Here is a 12,207-nt window from a genome sequence, read left to right as displayed (position 1 = left end):
GCAACCTATAGTCTTGGCAATAGCCTGGGTTGTTTTGGGGTTCACAAAGGACTCCTTTGGCTAACATCTCAATTAGATATAATTTAATCCCATTACTTTATTTGGTGACATAGGATGACTGATGGGATTCTTTCTTCCCCAATTTTGGTTCTGGGTCATCTCATTAAGGATAACTTTTTTTCTAGTTTTATCCATTTACCCATGAATTTCTTTATTTTTATGCCACATTTTCTTTATCCATTCTTCTGTTGAGGGACATTTAAGATGTTTCCTATTTCTGTCTACTATGAACGCAGCAGCAGTGAGCACGGATGAGCAAGTGTCTCTGTAATAGGATAGAGTGTCATTTGGGTATATGCCCAAGAATGACATAGCTGGATCTTGGGGTAAACCGATTCTTATCTTCATAAGGAGCAGCCATACTGATTTTCATAGTGGCTGTGCAGGTTTGCGCTCCCAAGAGCAATGGATGAGTGTTCCCATATCCCACATCCTCTCCAACATAAGTGGTCACTTGTGTTATACACCATAACCAGACTGGTGGGTGTTAGGTGAAATCTCAATGTCGTTTTGATTCGTATTACCTTGATGGCTAAGGATGTTGAACATTTCTTTAAGTATTTCTCAGTCATTTGAGATTCCTCTTTTGAGAATTCTCTGTTTAGATCTGTACCTCATTTTAAAATTGGATTATGTTTTCTTGATATATAGTTTTTCTTTTTTTGTGAGTCTTTTATGTGCGTTGGACATTAGCCCTCTATCAGCTGTGTAGTTGGTAGAAAAAAAAATACTTCCTATTCTGTAGGCTGCCACTTTGTTGGCATGACAGTGTCCTTGCCTTGCAGAAGCTTTTCGGTTTCCTGAGGTCCCATGTATTAATTGTTGGTTTTAGTGCCTGCATTATCCGTGTTCTGTTCAGAAAGCATTTTCCTATGCTGAACAGCTTAAGTATATTCCCCACAGTCTCTTCTATTAGGTAATATGTTTGTTCCTGATGCAAGCCATCCAGGAGCCAAACTAGAGAATTTGGTGCCAAATGAGTATTGACTTCGTCAGTGCCTCCCCATCTGTGATGGCTGACAGGGAGTGAGCGCTGGGCTCTAGAGAAGAGTCAAGTTTAATAGTAGAAAGACAAAAATATTGCTTGGAAGGTTAGCACACTCATGACCCAGTCACTTCTCAATAGTCCTATCAGGGGAACAAGTCTTCAACATATAATTCTTTGGGGGGGGGCATTTCATACCACAATATTCCATCCCTGGTTGCTAAAGGTTCACAATCATGTCATAATTCAAAATATATTTAGTCCATTTCCAAGGGTTCTCCTCATCTCAGTAATGCCAACACATTTCAAAAGCTCAAGTTGGGCTCAGGTTAGGGCTGAGATGACTCAGCAGATTGTTGGTGCTCAACCTCAAGCCGGAATTCAATCCCCAGAGCCTGTGATGTGGGAGGCGGGAACTGACTTCTGAAAGTTGTTCTTTGACCTCCACACATGCACACACACACACACACTACCACCACCACCACCACCACCACCACCACCACCACCACCACCACTGCCTCCACCACCACCGCCTCTACCACCACCACCACCACTGCCTCCACTACCACCACACTAAATAAATGTTTTTTAAAAATGCTTAAGTCCAAAAATCTCCCCTGAGACTCAAAGCAATGTCTAGCTGATAACCAAAAATGAAGACCATTATATAGTTCCAGCATAAAGGACAGAACGGAGCTCACAAAGCAAAACCAAAACACAGCAGGGCAAACATTAAGTCCTCTGTCCAGTACCCTGCACATGCTGCCAGAATGTAGATTTAGAGACCCTGGGCATCCCGGTCTCTGTGAACTCACCAGCTGGTGCTCACACCTCCTCTTTTCCCCCTCTTCCTTCTCCTTTTTCTCCTTGAGATGGCCTTAGCCTGGGCTAACTTTGATCTCACAGCCTTGCATACTTCTTACCTCAGCCTCCCAAATGCTAGGAGGTGTGTTTTTACCTTTATACACTTAGACCCACAATGGGTAGTATCCATCCATTTCATGAGCTTCCCCTAAAACATCTTTTCCCTCGCCTTCCCCCAAGCTCTCCTTCATTCTCCTCCCTTCTTACTTTCCCTTTTTCTTCTTGTGGATCTCTGAGAAGCTCTGGTATGTAGCTCAAGATGGCTTAGAACTTTCGAGACACTGGGCTCAGACTTTCAAGCTCTAGGCTTGTAGGAAGGAAATAGCACCCTTAAGCCCTGTATGGGCACTAATATTGTAAGCTCAATTTTCTTAACCAATATAATTTATCACAACTTATTAACTGAGTGTATGTCACTTATAACCCAACTAACCAAAACAATAGTAAGAGGATTAACAAACACAATAACAAAACCATAAGGACATCAGTTCCAAGAATGATTCTCCTGGCATAATCAGCAGGGTTTCTTCTGCTGGAACCCAGAGTAGCCAGAACCCAGAACCTCAGCAGGAGCCAGAGCCCTGAAGCTTTCCCTTGAGCAGTTCTCTCTAGGAGTGTCTTGAAGTGGAGCATTGAACAGCCAAAACTATCCGAAGTCTCCAAAAAGCCCCTCCTCCAGTTCTGGGCTCATGTATGTATATATATCCTCCCAGAGTCTGTTCACAGGATCTTTTTAGCTGGCAACAATCAAGTTCCGTGGTTTGTCTTTTAGTGGATTAACATCACCAGTTTTTTCACAAGACTGTTCCCCATCCCACACTTGGGATCATAACAAAACAGGTTTATCTCTCCTTCATCTCAATAGTCCAATCCACCGTCCCTAGGGAGGACACTTCAGGCATGCCCACTCAGAGTCTGCAGCTTTGGCATATCAAGTGAGCTGTGGTGTCAGATCGAGGCATATTGGGGAGCCAACTAGAGACCGACAGATTCACAGCTACAATTATAGAGTCCCCGATCCTCAAGTTTTGGAACTGGAAGTGTGTGGGGGGGGGGGCGGTAACACAAGGGTGCCTGACTCCATTTCCAGCCTCAGTTAAGAGAAGGAGCTCAGGTTCCAATCACACAAGTCTCTGGCTCCAAGGAGGTCAGGAAGCTCAGGAGCATCAGCACCTTGGACAAGGCTAATGATTGGCAGGACAAACAGGTGAGTTATGTGTGCTGATCATTGTTCTATTTTACAAATATCGACTTATTGAATCTCTTCAGGAGAGGGAAGAGGGGTGAGAGGAGGGAAAGGGATCAGGAGTGGTCAGTATTACTTTTCCAAATGTGCAAATGGAGAAAATAAGTTACAAGCTGCTGTCACTGGGATTTGAACCCAGGAAGGCATGGCCCCATTCTGTACCTTCAAGTTTTCTAATGGGCTATGTTTCGTGGCACCAGCCACAGTATAAGCATGAATTCTCATCTAGTTACATCACTTTCTTCAATTAGAAATACATCGTGTGTGCATATGTAAATAAGGTTGTTTATTTGCATAAATATATGTATATAAATATAAGTTGTACACACATATGCAATTTGTAATCTTATATTGTATTTTAATAAGGCATGTAAATCTATGTATTTTAACTGTCTACAGTGTATTAGAAAACAAATAATTTGTGTCAAGTCACACAGTTAGAGAGATCAGCTTAAAGGCAGGTCTCCAACTTCACGGGAAAAATGATTATACTAGCTCTCTCTAATCTACCCCACTAATAATGCTCTGTGGGTTATTATTCAGAGGGAGATTCTGTCTGGGTTCAAAACCAGGAAACAAGAAGATCTCTCTCTCGATCTCTCTCTCTCTCTCTCTCTCTCTCTCTCTCTCTCTCACACACACACACACACACACACACACACACACACACACACACATGCCATGGGTGTACAACATACTTGTATATAGTATGCACATATACATATTATGACAGCGTAAAATAGAAATGTAGTTATAATATCTCAACAAGAGTGATTGCCTCAAAATCAAACATTCAAGTGACAACACATGCTGGCGAGGATGTGGAGAGAGAGGAACACTCCTTCATTGCTGGTGGGAATGCAAACTAGTACAGCCACTTTGGAAATCTATCTGGTGCTGTCTCAGAAAACTGGGAATAGGGCTTCCTCAAGACCCAGTTGTTCTACTCCTAGGAATATACCCAGAAGATGCTCCAGCACACAACAAGAAAATTTGCTCAACCATGTTCATAGCAGCCTTATTCGTAATAGCCAGAACATGGAAACAGCCTAAGTGTCCCTCAGTAGAAGAATGGATAAAGAAACTGTGGTACATTTACACTATGGAATACTACTCAGCTATTAAAAACAAGGAATTCCCAAAATTTGTGGACAAATGGATTGAACTAGAAATGATCATAATGAGTGAGTTAACCCAGAAACAGAGAGACTCAAATGGTATATACTCACTTATAACTGGACACTAGCCCAAGGGGCAGGTCCCATGAAAATCTGCACCTACCAGGAAAGTGGGATAGAGGTGAGGACATCCTATTGAGACTCTAGGTGAGAAAAATGTAGGGGATAGGGAAGTGGGTGGATCCAGAGGGTCCTAGAAATCTACAAGAGGAACATTATGATGGGTGGATCTGAGCCCAGGGATTCTGCTTGATCTAAGGCACCAACCAAGGACAAAACGTGCAGTCATCAATAAAACCCCTACCCAGATCTAGCCAAGGGACAGAACATTCTCCACAGCTAAGTGGAGACTGGGGACTGACTCTCACAGGATCTCTGGTGCCCCATATTTGGCCATATCCCTTTGTTGGGGAGGCCCAATGGCACTCGGAGGAAGGATAGCGGACTACCAAGAAGAGACTTGATACCCTAGCACCATATTCAGGGGGAGGAGGTCCCCCTCAGCCACAGTCATAGGGAAGGGGGATTGGGGTGAAAGTGGGAGGGAGGGAGGAATGGGAAGATGCATGGGATGGGATAGAAAATGAGATGTAATATGACTTATTTTATTTTTCAATAAAAATGTGTTATTTAGAAAAAAACAAGAGTGATTGCCTCAATCTCTCATAACACACAGACAGTGGAAAAGTGTGATGGTTAGTGTCAACTTGAGAGGATCTTGAAAAGCTTAGGAGACAGGCCTCTAGGCACATCTGTGAGGGCCTGTGTAATCTCTAGGCATGCTTCAGAGGGATTTAACTGGCTTAGGTTACTTGATGTGGCAAGAAGACTCGCTTCCTTTTCAATAGATCAGATTTGATTTTTTTTTTTTTTGGCACTTTCTTATCTGTACAGAATGTACTTTGATCACATTCCCCTCCCCCATGATCTCCTCTTATCGCTCCTCCACACCTGTGGACGCCCCACTTCTTCCCAGGTTATCCTCGTCCACCCTAACGCACAGGTGGCCACAGCTGCGGAGTGTTCCTGAAGACAGCAAGCAAGTCCGGGCAGAGACAGCGTTCTCTAGAACTCTTTCCTCTCTCACAAAGTCTCCTTCCTGGGCCTCCGGGTGGGTGAAATAATCTTGGTTCTTTGAAATGGAGGCTCTGATTTGCATATGTTGATAACGAGGGACCTTTTGTAAGCCGCCAGGGACTGCAGGGCCTCAGAAAAGGACCATTGTGTTCACTCTGCCTTTTGAGATCAATTACTCCTGGACTCTGGTAAGGGGACTCAGGACTTTGAGCCTGTGCCCGGTTGAGTGGCTATATCCGCTAAGCAAAGAATTTCTGTTCTCTCTAGCTCCCCCTTCCGTCCCTAACCGGGCAAGGCATTCTGGCAATTAAAGGAGATGGTTAAAATATTATACAGTCACTAGGTGGCGCCAAACACACTCCCGAGCTAAGCAGCCGCTGAAGGAAGTCTAGAGTCTGGACTCCTTCTTTTCTGGATTCTCCTCAGAGCAGAAAACCAGTTACTGCTTTAGCTGGAGACAAAAGATAAATTGGTTTCATACGATTGTGTCTTGTGAGTAGTCATTCACTAGCCCATTCGGTGACGAGAGACCCGGTCCTACTGTGTACAGGCACGGACTACCGAACACAACGGACAAACAAACATAGCCTTGAGACCTTCCATCTGAGAGGGAGATAGATGACTTGCTGGCAGGGAAGCACTATTGAGTACCTACTGCATACTCAGTTAAACCCCTTTACTGTTTCCTACTGCCTTTCAGGTGAGTCAATTTTTTCTCTCTCATCTCGTCTCATCTCTTAACTCCCATCGCAGTTCTCAGACTCCCTGGGGGCCATCCCGGCGGTTCTCCCTTCTTGCTCAGAGCTCTCAATATTGGCCACAGAATGTGATAGAAGACAACGTTCAAAATGAGGAGTGGAGCCTAGGCCCGAGCAGCTTAGCCTGTGTCTCAGACCCTCCCAGAACAGGATGTACCTCTGCAGCTTTACCTACCGTGTCCTGCTGTCTCTGTATATAAAACCAAGTGAAGGCTACTTTCTAGGGTCTCTCAGCTGTACCACAAATAGAGGGGCACACAGAATAGACTGCTCCAGGCAGCATTCTAGGGGCATTATGGAGCCTCTCCACAACAAATTCTAGGCACCCTTTGTGTCTGCACGCATCAGTAACAAATCTGTTTCGTGGAACTTATTTCGTGACCCTTTTGTCTTCCTGGACTTGGACATATTGGTGTCATGGCAGCACGAAGCTGCTTCTGTCCTCCCTGAGCGTGACCCTGGCTTCGGCACGGAGGCAGCCTTTTAAGACTGCTTTCCTTACCTGCAGGATCTGAGGTTGTCTCCTGGCTGATCAAGACAGGACTGAACTGAATTGTAGGATGCTTAAGGTTGTTGGAGAACAGCTGTGTGGGGAAAGCCACACATCTGGCATTAGCTTTAAGCATGAACACAGAGAAGAAAAGCAGGCGGCTTTTCTGTATTCGGAACCAACTCACACAAAGGTGAGCTCCTTTACAGAAAAATTCTGATCTGTGGAGTTTGCACAACACTTCCGAGGGTTCGCGCTGTCTTGAGGTCGGACAGTTGCTAGGCCCATAAAGGATTACGTCTGTAGAAGCCAAATGAGGTGAGAAAGCATCTTAAAGTTTAGGGAGCCTCAGGCCAGGGTCCTTCCTAGGACGCTAGTGCCGCTGTCAATTGGCCACCAGAGGGCAGGAAAGCGCTGTCAGCTGAATGGTGCCTTGGCTTTCCAGCAAAGAAGTCAGGAACAGGTAAGAGTTTTTTTTTTTTTTTACAAGACAAGATTGTTTTGCTCTCAGGGACTCAAGCTATGCATGGAAGCTTCTAGATTTATATACAAGCTCTGTCCCCAGGGCCGGCTCTGTGGTTGTGAGACCTCTGTAGTTAGAGAGTTGTGGTTTTAGAAAACCTCCACCATTGTTTTAACGCTGTTCATCCAGTTACTGTCTGAAAATGTGTAATTTAAAAGATAATAATAATAATAATAATGTTTCAACTTTATTATTTTTCATGTAGCTTGTCCTGTCACTTACTAGTAAACTTTCCTTGGGCCTTGTGCTGCCTTTGATGGGAGGTGAGTAACTACTCATTCCTCAGCTTTGCTCTGAGAATTAATTTGAGTTAATGTGAACTTTGTTTTAGCGTATTAAAAGAATCATAACATTTACTTACTTCCTGATATTATTAGAGGGTTCAACGGGATAACAAAAGGTCACCAGAGCATCCATGTGGCTGGGCATCTCCAGTCAACCCATTCAGTCCCATAGCTAACTACTTGCTGGGGGTAATGAAGGGGACTATGACCTTGGCCTCTGGTCCAAAGATATGGTCTAACTGGAAACCCTCTGGACACAGCTAGCTTACCTTTTTTCTAGTTCCTGATGTTGCCCTAAAGAGGACCGTGAATCAGCCCATGACCACAAGCAGGAGCGACCTGACCACCACCAGGACTCACAAACATAGGCCCATCCATGCCTGCATTTCTGCTGCACGGCATCTGTCAACCTTCTGTCTGCAGATCAGCCCAACAAACCTGACTGTCCCAGGCTCCAGAACCGTTAGACGATTAGGGAGAAATAAGCCCACTGCCATTTGTCACCAAGGAGCTGTGAGTGTGAGCTCAGGTTATGACCAGAGGAGTCCTCTTCAACTCACTTGGTGGTGTTAACAAATACCGAGTGATGGAAGAAAGCACAGCCAAGGAGAAGGGATGAGGCTTTGTTTCTGTTACCCAGAGCTGAGATGTCTGTTAGTGTGAGTTATCTGTGAGCTTCGGGAAGGTTGGGCACTGCAAGGCCATCATATGCTTCGCTGTAGGATTCTTACCTGGTCCTCCTGCTCGAGAGAGCTATGCAGCGTCCCAGACCCTAGTGAGATGGAAGGAGAAACAACAGTGCCCAGACGCCAATACATATTTTCCCTTTTGGTTCACAACCAGGGAATCCAACTATAACCAAATAAATAGGATGGACGACATGGGTCAGAGGGTAAAGTCCTTGCTATTCAAGCCTGAGACCCTGACTTCAGATCCCTACCATCCACATCAAAGCCAGGTGTGGTGACACTTGATTTTAACTCTTTTGGGAATGTGTGTATGTGGGGGGGGGGTGGCAGACACACCCCTGGAGTCAGCTGGCCTGACCAGATGGGGTAGGCAAGATAGTGAGATCTAGGTTCCTTGAGACACTTGTGTCAATAAGGTAGAGGAAGACAGAGGAAGACACCGACATCAACCACCTGCTACACACACACACACACACACACACACAGACACACACACACACACACACACAGACACACACACACACACACACACACACACACACACACCAAACATTCTAAAGCCAGGTCTGTCCTTAGCCCACAAGAAGCAGAACCAGGGTTGGGCATGGGCAATGCCTATCTATCTTCTAAGTGTCCTGTGGTACTGGGGGCGGGTAGCCAGGTGGGGAACCTCTCAGCAATGTTGCAGACTCTCTGAAGTCCTTCTGGCATTTTCTTATCTCCAATATCTATCTTTTTACTATCTATCATCTATCTATCTATCTATCTATCTATCTATCTATCTATCTATCTATCATCTTTCTTCTTCCTTCCTTCTTTTCCTTCCTTCCCTTTTCTGGTTCTTTTCCAGTTGGTCAGCATGGATAGATTTTTCGGAGTCCTGGGATTCTCCTAGCTGCTCTGAGTGGAAAAAATATGTGTTGGAGTGTCTATGTCACACCCGGAAGCAGTGGTGACCATTTGGTGGTACAGGCATTGGAGTGGGATCAGGAGGAAGGATGCCACACCCGCATGTTGTACAGTCAGGCTGAGGCAGCTGAGCAGACAGTGTGGTTAGAGAGCACAGAGATGGAGAGGGAACCCTGTTTGGTTTCACTGGCTTTGGCAATGACTTCAGGCCAGTGCCTTTTCCTCTTTGCCTTACAAAGCATCCTTCGAGCTTTAGAACAGCAATGAACAGATGCTATTAGTCGTCTGCCCAACTCTGTGTTTGTGATCCCCAAGCAGCCAGGATGGCCATCTCTGGTGTCTCATGGGACAGGGCACAGGGCTGCAAAGAAGCCACCTGCCAACGAGGCCTAGAGGTTGTTGTATAAATATCACCCCTCTGAGCTCCTCTGGAGGAGTATGCTGGGCTTATTTTATGCTACTTCCTGTTGGTCCTCAATGGGAATGACTCAGTTTCCACTAAGAAGTCCCTTTCCATAATTGCATGAGCTGACTTCCAACATGGTCTCTTCTCCACTTCTTTTCGAGCGCTCCTGTAACTATCACCCCATTCAGCCCCAAAATGACTGCCATCAGGACTTACTCTTGGGGAACCAAGCCCCCAGACATCAAGCTGGGCCTCTAAGATTCTTTTAGCTGTTGAGGCTACATTGCGATTGTAGTATCTTCTTGGTGATTTGGCCCATTCATATTCCACACACCTCTCCTAACACTGATTCATAGAATATTAATATAATCTAATTCGCCTTCTGAGTGTCTGGGTTGTGTAGTATATCTTTCCCCTACACAAAATATAAGTGGACATGTGTGTGTGTGTGTGTGTGTGTGTGTGTGTGTTTACACTGTACAGAGTTTTCTTACATACATCGTCGAGGTGCAGGGAAGGCCTGTCAATCAGCTCCAAGGTCTGAAAGGAAAGGCTTAGGACTTTTGTGGTTGGGGGTAGGGCCAGGGTGAGCTTGTGAGGCTTTTATCTTACCCTGGCACCAAGACAGGAAGTGCCCAGGCTTTCTAATCAGCTTCCCTAGATAAGGATCAAGAAAAGACGGCTACCATGGGGAAGGCTTAGAAGCCACCAGCAGTCAGAGGTCGCAAAGTGGAGCCACAGTCCACATTCCAAAGCTTGGAGTTGGGCCTTGTTTTTAAGATCCAGGCTCACCAATCTCTTGACTGATATGCTCAAGCATGTTAATTCCATGTAATTACAGGTATGAGTGGATTAAGATCTGTCCGCACCCTTTGTGCTCATTTGATGCTCTGTTTTTCCTGTTTGGCTGTTTGTTGCTTTTGGATCTCGAGCTTTTGCTTCATTTTATCTCCATTATCAGGCTTTTCTTCATCCCTCTTTAAGCAGGCTTTTGTGATGGTTGTGGGTATATAGTACACCTCGTGTATGTGTAAGCACACTATATTTTCAAATAATGCAATACTATTAGCAGCCAAGGGAAGGAGATTCTGCACGAGAATCTTCTCTTAATATTTCTTATTACACAGGCATGGCAGTTTTCTCACTTGTTTTATGGCTGTCTTTGAGACATTTCTATGAGGCTAGAATTTCAAGTTGAAGCCTCCTCTCCTGGCCCTCCTGGGTATTGAGTCTAGATTTTCATATATGTCAGGTAAGCACGCTAACACTGAGTTAAAAACCCCAAAACTTTTATTTATTTCTTTGTCCGTTTTTTTTGTTTTGAGACAAGTTGTCCAGGCTTGCCTTGACCCACTTACTGCCTTTGCCTCCTGTGTAGCTATTATTACAGGGTCTGTGGTGCTGGGCCTGATGAGACCTTTTCCTCTCAGCTCTACAAAGTGGGTGAGTTAATATTTTTTTGAGTTTCATAGTGTCAACTTGTAAACACAACCCTCACATCAAAGGGTAAGCAGAAGACAGTATGTTCTGGAGCCAAATCTGAGTGACCGTGGCCTGCAAACACAGATTCAGGTTTTTCTAAATTCTCCATTCCAATCTGGTAATAATTTGAAGCTTTTGTAGTATCAAAACAAATAAAGTCATAACCAAGGCATTTTTTATTTAAAAAAATTCATACAATATATTTTGATCACAATTTCCTTCTTGCCTGAGTCCTCCCATATGCTATCAACTCCTTTCCCCTGCGTTTTTCATGTTTTCTCTTTCTTTCTGAAAGAATACCAAAAAAACCCAAAAAAAACAACCCAAACAAACAAACAAAAAAATTAAAAAAACAAAAACAAAAACAAACAAACAAAAAGCCAAGCCAAATAGAGCAAAAAACCCCAACAAGACAAAACAAAAACCCCAAACACAAACAAACAAAACAACACCAAAATAAAGACAAAACAAAAACACCAAATGAACAACAACAAAACTCAATAGACCAAATAACAACAAAAAACCCTAAACCATCATCACAACCACAAGAAAAGCATACAACCACCACAACAAAAAATGATGGATCCTGTTTTGTGCTGGCCAACCGCTCCCAAGCAGGAGGCCTGTCCTGGTGTGTGATTCATCTACACAGTGACACTCCATTGGGGAAAATGAAATTTTCTTCTCCCAGTAGCTGTCAAGTAATTTTAGATAGCTTCTTGGTTAGCAGTGGGACTTTGTGTCCACATCCCCTTCTCTGTGCTGGGATTTTGCTGGCTTGAAGTTGTGATGGCTGCCACCACCTATGTGAATTCATATGTCAAGACAGTATAATAATACACCAGTGGAAACATCATTAAGTTACATCATATGGGACGGTCTCAGCTATAGGCCTCAGATATGACTTGACTGTATAACCTTAGCCTCTAAGTTGGTAGAAACTAGCGTTCCGTTGCTGTATTCTAACAGATTTGCCCAAGAGCCACAAAAGATGTTTCAACTTATAAACAGAGGCTAATAAATGCATCAAAGGAGTCTAAAGATTGGCCCAAGATAACTTGGCTCTGGACTTGTAACATTCCAACCTTTCCACATCACCGAAGTTACAGTCAATCAGCATTGTTGAGGGCTCGATGTAAGATGTGACTCTTTCTAGGAACTTCCGCTCACAGTTGTTTCCATAAGAAATCTGCCTTAATTATCCTCCATTATACAGGGCAGGAAGGGCTTTCTGAATAGGATTCTCTCCACTCAGG

Source organism: Acomys minous (assembly GCF_964271855.1).
Source record: "Acomys minous genome assembly, chromosome: 14".
Taxonomy (NCBI): Eukaryota; Metazoa; Chordata; class Mammalia; order Rodentia; family Muridae; genus Acomys; species Acomys minous.
The sequence above is the reverse complement of the archived record's forward strand: the minus strand, read 5'-3'. Positions refer to the sequence as shown.